At 44.8% G+C, this 16,037-nt stretch overlaps 1 pseudogene; it reads right to left on the reverse strand.

The window, feature by feature from the left end:
* Window positions 1-6,469: 6,469 nt before the first annotated feature.
* On the reverse strand, window positions 6,470-15,422 carry LOC102450406 (plasma membrane calcium-transporting ATPase 1 pseudogene; annotated as a pseudogene).
* Window positions 15,423-16,037: the final 615 nt, after the last annotated feature.

Here is a 16,037-nt window from a genome sequence, read left to right on the forward strand (position 1 = left end):
TCTGCAAAAGCGGCAAGGAGTCCTGTGGCACCTTATAGACTAATTGAAGTGTTGGAGCATAAGCTTTCGTGGGCAAAGACCCACTTCGTCAGATGCATGTAGTGGAAATTTCCAGAGGCAGGTATAAATATGCAGGCCAGACTCAGGCTGGAGATGACGAAGTGGATCCAATCAGGGAGGATGAAGCCCACTTCTAGTAGTTGATCTTCATGCTTCTAGCTTCCATCCAAGACACATTTCTCAATCTATTGTTTACAGCCACGCCCTAAGATCAGGAGTGGTAAACTTTGTGGGTTTAGCTGCTATGTGGCTCTGGGAAAAGATACTGGATATTCATAGAATTTAAAGGCAGAAGGAACAATTCTAATAATCTAGTCTGACCTCTTACAGAACATAGGCCAAAGAACTTTAGACAGTAACTCCTGTATCAAGCCCATACATTCTGTTTGAGGCATAGCAGAGCTCTTAGCAAGGCATCCAGCCTTGATTTAAAAGACTGGAAATGACAGAGAATTTTCTGTGTCTCCAGTAAGTTGTTCCAAGGGTGAATCCCACCACTGGGCTTTGGCCTGAGCAAATGGAAAAACTTGGGTGTTGCATGAAGTCTGACACAGGCACCTAGATGCTCATACAGGCTCCATCTACACTACAAGGTTTTTATGCAAAAACAGTTGTTTTTGCGCAAAAACTTGAGGGAGCGTCCACACCTTAAGCGTGTTTTTGCGCAAGTAAATTGACAGTAAAATGGCAGAACAGAGGGCTTTTTGCGGTGTAGGTAAACCTCATCCTAGGAGGCATAACTCCTTTTTGTGCTACAGCTGTTGTGCAAAAAGGCATGTGTGGACGCTCCGCAGGGGTTTCTTGCACAAATAGAGCCTATCCGAAAAAGCACAGGTGCTCTGATGGCCATTCTGTGAATGACAATTAGAGCTTTCTTGTGCAAGAGCGTCCATGCAGTGTGGACACTCTCTTGCACAAAAGCGCATCACAAAAGCGATGCGCTTTGAGGTGTGGACACACTTTTGCGCAAGAACTCTTCCACAAAAGACTTTTTGTGCAAAAACGCTGCAGTGTAGATGTAACCACAATGAATGAAGAAAGATTGGCACCTTTGAAAGTGATTCACAAAAGCCAACACCCTGGGGATGGAGCTACATACACTAGCCAGTGGGAGATGCCAGCTGTGACAGGGCGCTTGCCCTGCACTGGCCCTTTAAGGGCAGACCCCGGCCTGAACCAGGGCCGGGGAGTTTAGCCCAGCTGAGGCTGTACTAGCCCATTAGGGCCCAGCTGGGCGCCATAATAGAGAATGGGCTGCTGCTGTGGAGGGGAGCAGTGAGAACCTGGCTGCTGAGGGAGGAGGAGGCTCCCTGGAGCTAGGGCAGGGCTGGGGAGGCCAGGCAGGGCTAGGGGAGCTCTGGCCAGCAAATCCTCAGACTGCAGGGCTTGAAAGAACATCAACCCCCGGAAGGGGGGCTCAGAGACAGACTTGGGCACTGCCGGAGGGCAGTGTGGTGAAGAGGACGCCGCAGCCGGGAGTAAAGAAGGGAGACGCCACCCCAGAGAAGGCACCCCACCTGCCAAGGGAGCCAATTCCGGAAGACAGACGGCAGGGGGATACGGTGGTGAGTGCGAACCCCCTCACACCAGCAAAAGCTCTGCCCTTCTCATGTTGCAAGGTGACAAAAGTGCACTCTGCCAGTAGGTGCCTATCTCTTCAATTCACAGCCAGGAACCTTTGTTGGAGATAGGTGCGATAGTATACGGCGTTTCAGCAAGCGGCTGGGAGAGAGAGAGAAGGGCTTCTGTCCTAACTTTAGCCTCGTGGCTAGAGTACTTGCCTAAGGGCCCGCTTTAAAGGCTTCATCCTCCTGAGGGCAAGAAGGGATCTGACTAGGGGCCTGGCACCTCCCAGGTGACAGCTCAAAACACTGGGCTGCAAGACAGTCTGAGATGAGGCTGTCTACTGTACTGTAGAAAGAGTCAGGGGGCAAGGTCACTGGGTGAGTGCTCTAACCCCCAGACTATAGGCAGGCTTGTGTTCTCTCTCTTTCTAGCCACCTCCTGACACTACACTACACTTCACCCACAGACTCAGCTCCCCATGCCCAACCCCTGCAGCTTGATGTATATCCCAGTTCATTAGCTGTGACTTGGTCCCTGACCTTTGGCCACATAGGCTCCTGATTAATTCTATGCAGCTGAGCATTCACAGAGATTGCAGTTTTTAACATGCATGAAAGAGAGCATGGGCAGAGGGCTCAGCGGCTGAGCTCCCATGGTGTCCCTGACAGAGTGCCAGGCAAGAGATATAGAAATAACAATGGACTCTTCCCTACCTCACTGCCCCATAAATTTCCAAACCCCTGCACTGAACCAGCCATGGGCCTTATCACTCAAATCTGCCCTTATTCTGACACCTGGCTCTCTTTGCATTGCCACCTCCAGCAGCAGCCAGACTCTGCCTGGCCCCTACCATGCCACCCAATCCACATCCTGTGCCCAAAGGCACCTCCTCACCACACCAAGCTATCCTTCATCAGATCCAGACTGCCCCATGTGCTGCACTGCTCTAGCTCTCCATCTGCTCCCAGGGTGGGTGGGACTTGAGCCCACTATCCTGCCCTCCCCAGGAAAATCCCCTAGGCCACTCCAGAACCCACCTTCCTACCTTCAGGGCATCCCTTATCCTGCTTAGGAAAGCAGGATAAGGGACCTGCTGAAGGTAGGGAGGTGGGTGGGTTGTGGAGTGGACTAGAGACTAGGGCAGTCACTTGGGGAGCGCAAGCCTCACTCACAGCTGTCCCTACCTTACCACTCATGGAGTCCCATCACATTATTTGCTTTTTCCACACTCCCTGCCCTTGGACACCATTCAGCCTTCTCATCCCATATGATCTTCCTACATGCACACACTGAACAAAAATCCTGTCCAAAGGGCTGGCCTTACAATGAGGCGAACTAAGGCAAGCGCCTCAGATGCCAGACGGGGGGGGGGGGGCACTAGGACCCAGAAAATTGTGTCTGCTGCTGGTGCATATGAATTCTCTCTGCTCTAGATGCACAGAGATGGTGGAGTGCGGTACTGGAGGAAGGACGGCACAAGAGACATAACAGGGAGGCAGGAGAAAAGGTGGCATGGGGGTGTAATTTGAGCTCCCCACCTCGGGTGCCAAAATGTTGTAGACCGGCCCTGCCTGTCCATCCCACATGCTGCCCCATGCTAGTTTGTCTCATATCCTGCCCTCTCCTAAACACACCCAAGTCTCAGCAATCAGATGCCTGATACCTGCCTCTGCCCAGCCTGCCCATTTCTGCTGTTCCCCTAATGCTGCTATGCCTTTGTCCTGTGCTTGCTGCTCAAGCCTAGCATCAGATATATCCTGGCTGCTGCCCTTTTTCACATCACATCCCTTTCCCCAGCATCCTGACCCACCACCAATTCTGCTCCATAACTGTTTTTTCCCATTGCTTTTGGGTCCCTACATTTGTCTATGCCTTGCAACCTGTTGTGATTTCTGGTTTCCAGCCAATGGAACCTGCTTTGACAGTGCTGAAGTCTGAGGCAGCATGGAACTGTCTGTCTCCCCCATCCTTCCAAGCGCTGCAGTGACTGCCTGTGGTAAGCCAGCTGACTGCTTCCAGGAGCAGAGTGGAGGCCAGACGGGCAGAGACAGCCTACCTGAGGGTCATGATCCACTGGCAGAGGCAGGATCTACCAGTAGATCACGATGGATGGGTTGATGACCACTGGTATAGAGTAAAAGCACACAAAAGACCAGATGTTATGGGGGGGGGAGAAGGAGGCGACACCAGATATCACAGTCTGTGACTCTTTTTTGTCACTATGAATTTAGTAGGGCTCTATTAATAAACCTTCAGTTAGTTTACTAAAAAAAAAATAGCTGCCAGAGTTGTCTTTGTCATAAGATCTATGGCACCAATTGCTCTGAGGTAAGTGGCCGGTCTTTTGAGTGTGAGAATAACATGATACTTACTTTTTGGCAAAAGTGGCCTTTTGATCACAAGGTCCAGTTTGTCTGGATGGCGTGATAGACTGGAGAGTCTAAGGGGGACTATCAGTGACTCAATGGTCAGACTGGCACAGTGTTCACATTTATTACTGGTTTGGTAAAATTTAATTATAGAAAACACTGCCAGTGTAGGGTATCTGCCCTGAGGTAGGTTCTTACAGTCATGAGTGACTCCAGACAGCATGAGTATGCACTTCAGCAGTGTCTAGGACTAACCCACTAAGAATACATTTCTGCCTACCCACTTTCACTTCACCCTGGGAGGTCTGAATTATTGACGACCAAACAAGGATGTGATAGTCACTCAGAATTTTTTCACAGACTGCAGATTGATCCATTTCTAAGGCCTTCCCTGTTCAGCCTGTGGCTCCATAACCCAGAACTGAAGAGAACTCATACATAGTCAACAGCTGAGTGGCTCTTGCCATAGGAAGCTGATGTGATCTGGTGCTCTTTCGGAGAGGGCCTGAAGAGATTCCCTGAGACTGTGCAATGTCTGTGGCCCCCGATGGTAGTGACTTTGCTAGAGGCACAAAGAACATGAGTCTCTTTTGTGGCTCTCTCTTGGGGTGCATCTACACCACTCCGTTATTTCGAGATAACTAGCGTTATTTTGAAATAACAATGTGAGTGTTATTTTGAAATAACGGATGGCTTATTGCAAAATCTGTAAACCTCATTCTACGAGGAATAATGCCTGTTCTGAAATAGCTATTTTGAATAAACATTCAGTGTAGACCTACCCTTAGTTCTTACTCAGCTCATTCTACAGCTGCATCGCAAGTTCAGAGGTGAGTAAATACCACTGCACGACCTGTGCTTCTGGGAGATCAAGGAAGGCCCTGGCATACTCAGACTCCCTATTAACAGAATAGAATTGTGTTTTCCTCTTCTTCGTGCTCTGGGTCAGTGCCAGTTTGGTCCTCCTTCTCCTGCCTCTTTGTATAGGACAAAATTATGGCTGGAAGCAGTATGACAGGTGTAATACCCTCAGTCTGACAAGGTTCATCCCATCTAAAAATACACTTTATCCCCTCCCCCGGCCTCCCGCAAATACATGCCTAGTTTTCCTCCTCTCTCTCTCCTTGGCCTGTGCAATTAGGGTATGTCTACACTACCACCCTAGTTCGAACTAGGATGGTAATGTAGTCAACCAGAGTTGCAAATGAAGCCCGGGATTTGAATTTCCCGGGCTTCATTTGCATGTTGCCAGGCACCGCCATTTTTAAATGTCCGCTAGTTCGGACTCCGTGCCCCGCGGCTACACGCGGCACGAACTAGGTAGTTCGGACTAGGCTTCGTTCCATGAGGAGTAACGGTAGTTCGGAATAGAAAGCCTAGTCCGAACTACCTAGTTCGTGCCGTGTGTAGCCGCGGGGCACGGAGTCCGAACTAGCGGACATTTAAAAATGGCGGCGCCCGGCAACATGCAAATGAAGCCCAGGAAATTCAAATCCCGGGCTTCATTTGCAACTCCGGTTGACTACATTACCACCCTAGTTCGAACTAGGGTGGTAGTGTAGACATACCCTTAGATTGGTCACTCAATCTTGCTGTCTCTAACACACACTATCGTCGCAGGCAGTGAGCTTCAGCTCTGAGAGACAATGGGTGCCTTGGTCTACATTACAAACTTATATTGGTAAAACTACATCGCTCAGGTTCTTGGAACATGCTAACCCCCAGTGTAGACAGTGCTATGTTGACAGGAGAGCTTCTCTCATTAACTTAGCTACTGCCTCTCAGGGAGATGACGTACTTCTCACCTGACGTGAGAAGCTCTCCTGTCAGCATAGGCAATATCTTCAGATCTGGTCTAAACTATGGACCTGTATCAGTATAACGATGTAGCTCAGAGGTGGTGAAAAATCCATACCCCTGAGTGATGTAATTATATTGAGCTAATCCTCTGTGTCTCTGGGAGATGGGTTAACTACACTGATGGAAAAGTTCTCTCCCATCCCATAGAGTGTCTTCATTAAAGTGCTACAGAAGTGCAGCTGTGAGGATGCTTTAAGTGTTTTAAGTGTAGATTTTCCTGAAATGCTATAACAGGAGGATGCTGTAAGCATAAACAAGCCCCTAGAGAACCTGAACCTGCAGAGAGAGGTGGGTGCCTTTTGGGGCTTTTGAAAATGAGATATGAGCAGCCATTGCCTTTGCCCTGGCCTTGCCCTTGCCCCTGCCATTCATCCTCTGAAAGTGCACAGGACTTTTTGGAGATGTTCCCCTAACTTTCTGCTATGTGCAGCCAAAGGAGCCAACCTACTCCTTCAGGTACTTTCCAGCGAATAATCTCCCAGAGTCTGGCCTCTATCTTGATCAAGTAAGATGGGAGAAGAGAACTTTTTACAAAATTATTTTTATTTAATAAGAAGAAATATTCATAATAAACAACTATGGCAAACAAAATGAAAACATACCAACTGCACCTATTGCAACACTCCTCCTGGTACACACAAACCTTCTGTTGGAGGGAGGTTTTTTAAATACTTAGATTTAAGAAGAACACGGTCCCATTCACAATTAGTCAAGGGCCTGATCCTAGGCAACTGGAGTCCCTGGTAAATATTCCATTGAGTTAAAGGAGAACTGGATGAGGCCCCAGGACAGCAATGAGTTAATATGTTAAGACAAAAATGACAAATGTACTGATCAATTTTGATTTAGCATATTTTATGTTAGATTAAAAACATTTCAAGCAATATTCTACTGAATTCTGAACAAAAAGTTATTTTATACAGTTTTCAGGACTGAACAACAGTGTACTCAGATCTATTCATGCTGTGCAGTGAAGGCATTTCAAAGTTCAAGTGTTAGTACTATGTTTTGTGCTGAATGCCTCAAGGAAAAGAGCAAGAGGGGCATGTGGCACCTTGTGTTTCACGTCCTGTGGAAGTCTGGAGTTGCTGCTTTCTATCTTGCATGGTGCCCCAGAGCACCTTTCCTTCTACCAATGATGTCCCATCAACAGGGAACACCGCTGGCCTAGAAAAGGTCAGCGTCCCATGAACCTTGAGCTGGACTTGACCCAAGCTTGCTAAGGGGGTAACCAAGCTGTCAAACTGCATAGAGCCCAGAGTCACTGGGCTTGCTTAGGCTGGGCTTTAGTTTTTCACAATAAACAATGTTCCCTAAAGTGTTTTGATACTGAATATTCTATGGAATATGGATTGTGACTAAACACTTTAGAAAACAATACATTAATATAGAAAGGCCATTCCTGAGTCCCATCCTTCAGACGTCAAGTTGCAATATAACTTACAAGGGCATTGGGTAGAGCTGATGATCTAAAGAAAGGCTTCTTTCCTGAAGGAAATATTCCATCAAATTTACAAATATGGCCAATGCCCCTCTTGCCTAGGTTAGTCAGCTCAGATTTCTAAAGCTGCTGGCTCTTTTACAAAGATGTGACTGGCTTCCTTTCAGTACTACAAACATTAATTAGAACAGAGATTCTAGATTATTCATTAGATCAAGGTAAAGGAGCCAGGCAAGCATCTCCCACTCCATTTCAATAAGTGTTGTGTAGCAAACTCCCTTAGGTTCTTGTAAAGTGTCCAGCCCCACTCACCACTGCTCTTGAGTTCACAAAGCACAATTGCCCATACTGAAGCATTAGCTCTAGCAATTTATCTCCTGAATGTGTCATGTACACTGAAAACAGAATTGAGTTTTGTTTCAACAGAACCCTCTTCTCCAGAAGATACAGCATTACCTAAATAACGGTTTTCTTTGACTTGCATAGAAAGAAGTTTGCCTTCCATAAACAGGATTAAAATTAAAAGAATCTTGGAACTTTGTAAAAAATCTTTGTCTTTTATCAAATAAACTAGTCATTTTTGCAGCTGACATGAGAAATTAGAGTTAATAGATTGAAGGCATCCTCACCTCTTTCCCTCAAAAAAGCCAAATTAAAGACTCAAGCTAATCATAAGCACTATTCATATGACCCGTTTTTTAATAAAGTTTAGATCAGCCTTTTTATGCTGACTTACTGTTTTGTTTGTCTATATGAATTAATTTCCCCATTCTCCAAAAAAGAAATCCTCAAATCTTTCAGAAAACTCTTTAATCAAGAAATCTTCATTCACACCAGTGTGCCTTCTTTTGCAGTTTAAGACAAAATGATTGTCGTTTTAACACTCTGTGTGAAAGAATTCTATTCGTTTCTTAATGCAGTAAATTTAGCCCAATATTATTTTTGAGTGGTATTTCAATAATGAGAAAGTAAGATTTAAAATTCATTGCTTAGATTCTCTTAAGCTGCGAACTGAGCTTTGTGTTTCTGGTTTTTCTAACTCTTCGTAAAAGGAAGTACGAAAGGCTTTCACCACTCGGCTCTGAGCTTGAATTCTGTACATTCCCCTAAACCATAAGATCTGACCACGAAGCAATTCTCTTTCAGCATGGTCAATCTCTCCTGCATCTTCAGCTCGTTCTTCCTCAAGGATTTCTTCCTTTGGCGGTCCATGACCAAATTCTGTCAAGAACGTCAAATAGCTATTTGGAATTGTTGTTATCAGCTGTCCCCACAGCAACGTTCCTATGCCTAGGAAAAGTGACCATAGCCACTGTTCTACTGTAAGCTCAGTACAACTAAAGAGCTTCCCACCAACTTCTACTATAAGTATTTGTACAATTAATGTACCAGCAGTGATAGCACAAAAGATTGTATTACTGAATATTCCTTCAAAGACATTCCTTTCACCATGAACCTTTCGGGCATTGATTTCATTACAGATCTGCATTAACACAAAACTATTGAATACAATTGTGTAATGCGTGGAGGGAGGGGAATGCAGAGGAGCATTTCTTCCACTGTCAATATCAAAAAGTTTTTCACCAGTAAAAACAAGTGTAAAAATGACTATAAGCTGATAGAATGCCTGACCTAAAATGTTTTTCATCATTGTGCGGGAGATTAGGGCTTTATTTCTTCCATAAGGCTTCCGTAGCAAGAGAGACTCAGTTGGTTTTTCTGTAGCTAAAGCAAGAGATGCAAATGTGTCCATGATGAGATTCACCCACAGCATCTGCACAGTTTTTAGTGGTGAATCTTGTGTAATACATGCTCCTGTGAATGCAACAATTACTGCTACTACATTGACTGTAAGCTGGAACTGCAGGAATTTGGAGATACTGTCATATACATTTCTGCCCCACATAACTGCTTTAACGGTGCTTGTGAAGTTGTCATCTGTGAGAATAATATCTGATGCTTCTTTAGCCACATCTGTTCCAGCAATGCCCATAGCAAAACCGACATCTGCTTCCTTCAATGCTGGTGCATCATTAGTACCATCACCAGTTACTGCTACAACTTGTCTCTGTTCTGAAAGGGTACTGTTAATTATACCTTTCACCAATGTGTGTTTATCAGAGGGGGAGGATCTTGCAAGCACCCGAAGTTTTGGCCAAATCTTGTCTAGCAGCTCTTGCTTAATCTCTCCTTTTTCGTTACGTATAAGTCTGTTGAACTCTTTTCCCTCTAAGCAAAGGAAGGTCTCCCCAGGATGCAGAATACCACATTTCAAAGCAATTGCGCGTGCAGTATTAATGTTGTCACCAGTAACCATACGCACTGTGATGCCAGCATTCTGGCATTTTGTTATTGCATCTGGAACCTCAGGCCTCAATGGATCTTCAATGCCAACAACTGCAATACATGTGAGTTCCATTATAATATTGTTTTCATTATCCCATTCTGGTTCAGGCTGCCCAGCTGGGAAATCTTTGACTGCTAGACATATGGTTCTGAGTCCATCAGAAGCCATAGGATCAACCACAGTTTTTAAAATATTAGTATTGTCCTTTGAGTTGAATGGTTTAGGTTCACCGACAGCATTCAAGATTTTGTTGCATTTTTTAAGCACTATCTCAGAAGCACCCTTGGTGAACATCTGGTAACTACCATCAACTTTTTTTAATACTGTACTCATGGACTTTCTATCAGAGTTGAAGGTATATACTTTATACAACTTTTCTTCTGGTATTTGATTTCGTACAGCCTGATAATCCTGTTTTAAATTCAGGAGAAATCCCAGCAAGGCACATTCAGTTTTATTGCCAACCTGACGTGGTAAGCCATTTTCTTTTTCAGGAGCCAATATTTTGGAAGTATACGCACAATTCACAGAAATACCTGTTAAAAGATAGTTCAGAGTAGTCTGAGGAATTGATTCAGGTGCAGGAATAATTTTATGATGCCTTTCTCCGATGAAAGCCTGGACGACAGTCATTCTGTTCATGGTTAATGTTCCTGTTTTATCTGAGCAAATGGTTGTTGCATTGCCCATTGTTTCACAAGCATCCAAATGCCGTACTAGGTTATTATCTTTCATCATTTCTTTTACAGAGTAGGCGAGTGAGATAGTGACAGCAAGTGGGAGACCCTCTGGCACGGCCACCACCAATACCGTAACTCCAATAATGAAGAACTTCACAAAATATTTTATATAAATTGGGGTACACTGAGCAGTCCAAGTATGCTTCTGAATTAATAATGTTTTAATTAAAAAATAAACTACAAGGACAACCACTGTGATTGTTGACATTGCCAACCCTGCTTTGCCAATCTGAACTGCTAATCTGGTAAGTTTCCCTTGTAGAACTGATTTTTCTTTTTTTGGTAAATGTGATTGCCTGTTGGCCATCTCTTCTCCATTAGTGCTTTCTTCACTAGTTCCAAACAGCATTTCTCTGGCTGCATAATCCTGAGCTTTTGCTTTGTTGCTGTTCTCAACAGTGCCATCTTGTTTTTTCTTTTTCTTTTTCACATTCTCCTTCTCTAATTCTCCTCCCACCCCAAGTAAAGTGAGGATAATTCCTGTCTGTGAGTTTATACCCACTGCAGTAATTACCACTCTTCCAGAGCCTTCCATTACATGAGTACCAGAAAGTAGTATAGGATCTCCACTCAAAGTCTTCTTAACATGATCAGATTCTCCTGTGAGTGAACTCTCATCCATTTTGAGGTCATTCCCGTGGAGAAGCACACCATCAGCTGGTAAAAGGTCCCCATATTTGACATACACAATATCCCCCACTACTATGTCAGCAATGGGTATCTGTATGACTTGACCATCTCTGATGACAGCAAACTTCTGTTCTTTTTCAATATGTTGCTGTAACCCCCTAAATTGTTTCTCCTTACTCCAGTCATTGAAAGCTGTTACTAATACTACACAAGCTACTGAGAAAAGAATTGCAGTTCCTTCAATCCAAGCCATCTGACTTTCACCCTCTTCAGTAGCAGCATGGCTGTCTACACACACTGTATTTTGTCCTTGTGAAGGTCTATAAAAAGAAAGTCCTAGTGATACAATGGCTGCAATTTCCAATATAATTAATGTTATATCTTGTAATGCCTCCCATATCAGCTGAAGGAATGGTTTAGGTTTTTTAGGGGGTATAAAATTCTTCCCAAAAACTTCTTGCCTTCTGGCTACATCTAATGGGTCCCCCCTTATCCCTTTTTGGGGTGATGTTTTGAGCCGTGTGCAGAGTCCAAAGACATCTCCATAACTTTCTTTTATTTTTTTCAGAGCATCCACAGATCGTAGCTCCATCAGGGCATGAAGCTCTGCTAGGGTCATCTCAAAATCTTCTGCTTCATGGTGATCTTCTCTGGTCAGCACTGTAATTTCCTGTGCAGATGGGAGTCTAGCCATGTTTTTGCCTTCCTATGACAACACACAGACCTTTAAAGGGGAGAAGACTGAGTCCAGCAGTTACCCTACACATATCTTTTTATTTAAATATTTATAAGATAAACAAAGTCCTTTATCTGAAGATAGAGTCATTGGAGCTGAGAAAATACACAGATCTTACTGCTGCTGCTGAAGCTCCTCTCTGGGGAAGCACCCTATTCCTGAGCAGAGAAGACAGGGAGAAAGGAGACAACCACAGCTTGAGGGTTAGTCCTTCAGGGCCCAGGCCCCTCTGTATCACTTTACATTGCAGTGGTATGTGAGCCCCCCAGCCTCGGTAGAAAAACTCACACAACAGGGCTAAAAAAAGCAATGTGGAAGTTGTGGCTCAGGCAGAAGTGTGAGCATTCAGCTGGGGTGCTGAATGAGCTTGAGATCTCATGCTCCACCCCGAGCTGAAATATCCTTATTGCTATTTTGAGTATGCTAGCTTGAACTCTTCTTGCACAAGTCTGTCTAACCAAAGCTGGGAGACTGGCTCTAAACTACAGTGTACAGACATCTGCTGTGGCTCACTCATTCTCTCTACTCTGCAGTCGGGATCAGGCTGCATGCTCCAGCCTCCACCAGCATAATTCACACTCACTGATTAACAGTGTCCTCGTGCACACAGGTTGGGAGGGGAAAGTGGGAAGATGCACCAGCAGAGAGATCTGAAAGCATCATACAACTTGGGCATTGGAGACATCACCAGAGGAAGAGGCCTGAGGAGGCATTATGTGGGTCTCAGTATTTAGCTGACCTGCTCACACCAACTGCCTCCAACTTCTCTCAGCTTCCAGCCCCTCAGGACACAAAGGCTGTGTCTAAACTACATGGCTCAATCGATGGAGCCATGTAGATGAGGGTTGTAGGCAAAGAGAAATGAAGCCGCGATTTAAATAATCGCGGCTTCATTTAAATTTACATGGCTGCCGCGCTGAGCTGACAAACAGCTGATCAGCTGTTTGTCAGCTCAGCGTGCTAGTCTGGACGCTCCCGTGCCGACCTGAAAGCCCTTTATCGACCTCCCGGTTATGCCTCGTAGGTTGAGGTTTACCGGGGAGGTCGATAAAGGGCTTTCATATCGACAGTGGAGCGTCTAGACTAGCGCGCTGAGCCGCTGTTTGTCGGCTCAGCGCGGCAGCCATGTAAATTTAAATGAAGCCGCGATTATTTAAATCGCGGCTTCATTTCCCTTTGCCAAACAAACAAATCTACATGGCTCCGTCGACGGAGCCATGTAGTTTAGACATACCCCAATAGTCAGTCCAGCACCTTGTCCCTAGCTGCTCCTGCAGTTGCACAATAACAACAGGGCAGCATGTGCTCCAGATCACAGGCCTGCTCCCAATGCTCATGTTGTTTGGGGAGGGCCTCCTTCCTTTAATTCTGGAGAGGAAATGTAAGGCAGTTTAGGCATGTGTGTGTATGTGTGACTTAGCATATGCATGTGGACGGAAGGGAATTCCAGTTTGGAGAGAGGAGACGTTTCCATACAAAAACTGGCATTAAGACTGTTAAGGTTGGTGGGGGGAGCAGTCTCAAGTCAAGAGGAACCACCTTGAAGACTGCTAGCCCAAAGTGCTGTGAGTCCTTATACAGACAACGCACTGAAAAGACACCAGAGATTACTCCTGGGGGAATTCTGTGCCACTGCACATGCAGAATTTTCACAGAAATTAACATTGTGAATGCAGAATTTCCTTTTCCCCCTGCAGAGAACTGGGCTGCAGAGCTGCTGGCCACTACTAGGGGCCGCTGGACCTGAAAGAACCCAACTTGCAACTAGAAGACACTGCCGGGGGAAGGGAGGGAGCTGGAGGATTCCCAGCAGCTGTAGTTCTTAGCACACTCCCAAGGAAGTAAGCTGTGTGCATGAAATGTCACACAAACCTGGGACCGAGCATGAGATTGTTTTTCCCTTTGTATCCCTAGCCTCTGGAGGAGGGGGGAGGGTTAGGGAGTGTGGATGTGTGGGTTGTGGGCATCTATGGTTGGGCTCTGGGGAAAGAAATGTAGGTGTCTGGGCTAAGGGGCAATGTTTCCTCTCATCTTTTCCATCAATGTGTGGAATAATTTTATGTGCACCAAACCATGTGTGAATGTGCACCACTGACAGAAACAAAAAACATAGCTGTGGGCACTCTGCCATTCAGCTGGGGGGAGGGACATTTGAATCTCTGTTGGAGGAAGGTTGCAGAGAAACAAGGAGTGGATTGTTATATGGGGTTTCTTTAATTCTCTACTCTTGAAGGAAATGTTTTATGTATCTGTATTTTTACAGAATATTTGCTGACAGATATTTTGAAATACATTACCAAAATAATTGAAAAATGGTGTGTATATATAGTATTATTTAGAAATAATAATATAGGCAGAGTTTTACAGAATTTTTAAAAAAGTGTGTGCAGAATTTTTATTGGCACAGAATTCTCCCAGGAGGAAATGCTGCTCTGAGCATCCCAAAGGAAGACCCTGCTTCTCCTTTGCACTGGCTCATGGAGAAGGCATGGTACGCCATCCTGCTCAGGGAATGACAGTGCATCTTGAAGAACAATTGGGGTATGTTTACACTAAACAGCACTTAGCGACACAGCGGTGTCAACATAGCCTTGTCCCTAAAAGTCAGGCAGAGTAAACACTTTTTGTCAGCGCTTTTGCCATTAAAAAAAATTCCACCTCTTACCAGTGGTATCTGCTTTGTCATCAGAAGAGCATTCCTGCCTACAAAGCACTATTTACAGTAGTACTTGCCAGTGGCAAAGCTTTTGTTGTTGGGGGCAGCAAGGAGTTAAGCATGTGAATGACAAAAGCTTTGTCGCTCAATTGCCAGTGTAGACAAAGCCTTTGGGTACATCTATACTGCCAAGCTATTTTGGGATACCAGAAGTATCCCGAAATAGCAATTCCACATCTATTGAAGCAGCCTGTTATTTCAAAACAGATTTTGAAATATCGGGTGGTTTATTCTGATGTCCCTGTAAACCTCATTCCACAAGGATTAAGGGACATTTCAGAATAGCAGTTTATTTTGAAATTTGGCAATGTGTAGACAGCACCACATTACAAAATAAGCTATTTTGAAATACACTCGAAATTAGCTATGCAATTTGCATAGCTCAAATTGCGTAGCTTATTTCGAGCTAAGGATGCAGTGTAGATGCACCCTTTGTCTCCAGACTCCCTCTTTGCAAGGTGGTTCTGCTTTCCTACTCAGGCACATGGCTAATTAGTACCATTTGGCACTTCAGGCCCACAGATCAGGCCATAAGTACTGATGGCATCATAGGAAAGGCATTTAGTTCTAAGACACCTATCCAAACAGAAGGGCACAGGAAAGAGGCCATGATATCACTGTCAACTAGAATCAATGACTATTTGATCTGAGGAAGTGGGTCTGGCCCACGAAAGCTCATCATCTAATAAACCATCTTGTTAGTCTTTAAAGTGCTACATAGTCCTATATTTTGCTTCAGCTACACCAGACTAACACGGCTACATTTCTATAACTAGAATCAAGACATTGTTTATTATCTGTGTGAAAATTAAATTAAATACAACCAACCCCAGACTGAAGAAATGGGAGAATCTAATTTATCCTTCTCTGCGGGGATATTCCTGCTGTTTGTTCCTCTCCCCAATGGTGGATGACTGCTGCAGCTGCTGAAAATCAAGATGTGTCACTTCTAAGTACCTGTAAACTATTAAAGATGACGAAAAGAGTGTTACTTATCAAACAGCTGCTGCTCTCTGAATGTACGGTGTTTCCAGAGCCCAAGGCTGTGTCTACACTGGGCCACTTATTCCGGAAAATCAGCCGCTTTTCCGGAATAAACTGCGAGCTGTCTACACTGGCCCTTGAATTTCCGGAAAAGCAACGACGCTCTATTGTACAAAATCAGCCGCTATTCCGGAAAAACTATTCTGCTCCCGCTCGGGCATAAGTCCTTATTCCAGAACACTGTTCCGGAAAAGGGCCAATGTAGACAGCCCAGTAGTCTTTTCCGGAAAAAAGCCCCGATCGCGAAAATGGCGATCGGGGCTCTTTTCCGGAAAAGCACGTCTACATTGGCCATAGACGCTTTTCTGGAAAAAGGGCTTTTCCGGAAAAGCAGCCTGCCAATGTAGACGCTCCTTTTCCAGAAAAACTGAAAACGGAATAGTAATCCGTTTTAAGCAGTTCCGGAAATTCATGCCAGTGTAGACACAGCCCTAATGTATCACTTGCATGCTTGGCTACAAAGCCCCAGAATCATTCACAGTAGTAAGAACCATTAGCATCAGGTAATTAACCATTTTAATTAATTAA

This window comes from Pelodiscus sinensis, chromosome 17 (assembly GCF_049634645.1).
Source record: "Pelodiscus sinensis isolate JC-2024 chromosome 17, ASM4963464v1, whole genome shotgun sequence".
Taxonomy (NCBI): domain Eukaryota; kingdom Metazoa; phylum Chordata; order Testudines; family Trionychidae; genus Pelodiscus; species Pelodiscus sinensis.